Source organism: Chrysochloris asiatica, unplaced genomic scaffold (genome assembly GCF_000296735.1).
Source record: "Chrysochloris asiatica unplaced genomic scaffold, ChrAsi1.0 scaffold00042, whole genome shotgun sequence".
Classification (NCBI taxonomy): Eukaryota; Metazoa; Chordata; class Mammalia; order Afrosoricida; family Chrysochloridae; genus Chrysochloris; species Chrysochloris asiatica.
This window is the reverse complement of record NW_006408560.1, coordinates 6,531,813-6,534,384: the sequence shown is the minus strand read 5'-3', so window position 1 is coordinate 6,534,384 and position 2,572 is coordinate 6,531,813.

The following is a 2,572-nucleotide window of genomic DNA, read 5'->3' as shown; positions in this document are numbered from 1 at the left end:
GGTACCAACTCAATGGCACCTAACAACAACAACAAAGGTTTGTTTGACTTTGAATACTTCTAAATCTGAATTGAGTTGTCATGTATCATAGTCTCTGTTGTTGGTTCTCTATCCAAATAATTCCCTTTAGTTTTATATATTTATATCTATAAGGTTGATCTGGTTTTTTGCAAATTCTTTTAATTTCTGTTTATCTGGAAATGTCTTAATGTCACCATCATGTTTGATGGACAGTTTTGCTGGGTGTATGATTCTTGGCTGGCAATTTTTTTCTTGCAGAGTTTTATATATGTCATCTCTTTATATTCTTGCCTGCGTGGTTTCTACGGAGAAATCAGAGCTTAGTTTTACTAGTTCTTCTTTGTAGGTAAATTTTTGTTTTTCCTGAGCTGTTGTCAGGATCCTTTCCTCATCTTTGGTTTTGAAAAGTTTGATTATAATATGTCTTGGTGATTTTCTTTTGGGGTATATCCTGTTTGGAGTTCATTTTACTTCTTGAATAGCTATCTTCTCGTCTTTCGTGATGTTAGGAAAGTTTTATTCCAGTAATTCTTGGATAATTTTCTCTATGGTTTTATTTGTCTTTTCCTGTTGTGGAATTCTAATCACAGGTAAGTTATTTTGCTGATGGTGTCCTACATAAATCTTAGGCTTTCTTCGGATTTTTTAATTAATTTTTTATGATTGTTCCTCTTGAAGATGAGTATTGGGAGATTTGTCTCCCCGCTCATTGATCTTTGGTTTCCATTGATTCAATTGTACTTTGCTATTTCAATGTATTATCTATTTCTGGAAGTCTTAATATTAATCTTCTGGTTTTCTATTACTGTTTTTGTATGGTTTTCAATTATTTTATCAATTTGTTCTTGCATTATTTTCCTGAATTCTTCCTTGCTTTTGTCAATCTTTCTCTCAATTTGTTAAAGATAACTAAATAGCATTCTTTCAGATTCCTTATCAAGTTGTTCTGATTCCTTTCTGATACTATATTTTCTAAATATGTTTTAGTCACTTGTTTGAGGCACTCTGTTTTGTTTCTTTTGCAAGCTGAAATTGTCTGTTTTCTATAATACTTTGTGGTGTCATTGTATAGATATTTAATTGATTATATGTTGGTGTGTTTTCAGGCACCTGTCTCCTGGAGGATGTGATAGAGACTGGCCACTCATGAGCTTTTTGGACCCCAGTCACACTCACTGAAGTAGGATATAGAGCATTGTCTTTATGCCAGTTGATATTAATGTCCTCTGAGACTCTATGGTCTTGAATCCCCAAGTCCAGCGGACTCATTCCCTCAAGGTGTTTGATTGTATCTAAGAATAACTTTGCATCCTATATGCTCCATCACATTCCTGGATATATTTGTAGCAAAGGTAAATGTTGCTAAGTGCCATCGAGTTGATTCTGACTCTTAGCACTCTTGTATAGGGTTTTGGAGGCTTTTAAATCTTTGCTGGAACAGAAAGCCTCATCTTTCTCCTGTGGAGCAGCTGGTGAACATAAACCTCTGACCTTGTGGTTCACATTCGAGGGCTTCTTGTATACCCTTGTAAAAATATCCCCTGTCAAACCTATAAATATTTATGAGTTAATGTACTTGCACTCCCTCCCATATCTGTTCAGCCAGCATTTCTATCCGTGAGTCTACTGATAGATCCCAGTTACTGTAGGATTATGTACATCACAGTATTTATCTCTGTTGCCTTTAACTCTTGCACTCCTCCAGTGTCTTCCATCATTTTTGCCAGCCTCCCTCTTCACCCAAGTTAACCCATGTCTACACTCTAGTCAGTAGCTTACCCTCCCTTTCCTTTCCACCTCCTATAACCATCAAAGAATGTTTCTTTTAGTGTGAGAACCTTTTCTTGACTTTATACAATAGTGGTCTCATACAATATTTGTCCTTTTGCGATTTTGACTAATTTCTCTCATTGAGAATGAGTGGATATTGAATGATGCAGGAAGCGACAAAAGAATATGAAAGGAATACATAGAGTCACTGTACAAAAAAGAATTGGTTGATGTTCAACCATTTCAAGAGGTACCATATCATTAAAAAACAATAGTCTTAAATGTGCTGAAGTCATTGATGAAAAATAAGACTTCAGAGGTGGGGCTTGATGGCGCATAGGGTAGAGGTACAGTGAAGTTCTCCGTTGGCAATACCACAGAAAACAGAAAAACTATAGAAAGAATCAACAGGACATGAAACTAGTTCTTTGAAAGGATTAACAAAATTGACCACTGGCAAACCTAACAAAAGAAAAGAGGGAGAAGACACAAATCATATGCATTAGAAACCACATGGGCAATGTCACAACGGAACCAAAGGAAATCAAAAGGATAATAACAGAAAACTATGAAAAGTTATACTCCAACAAATTTGAAAACTTAGAAGAGATGGATGCATTTTTAGGAAAACACAACCTACCTAAACTTACACAGGGTGAAGTAGAAAACCTGAACAGACCGATAACAAAAGAAAAATTGATCAGATCATCAAAAAACTCCCAACCAGGCCCAGATGGCTTCACTGGTGAGTTCTACCAAATGTTCAGGGAAGAGCTGTCAC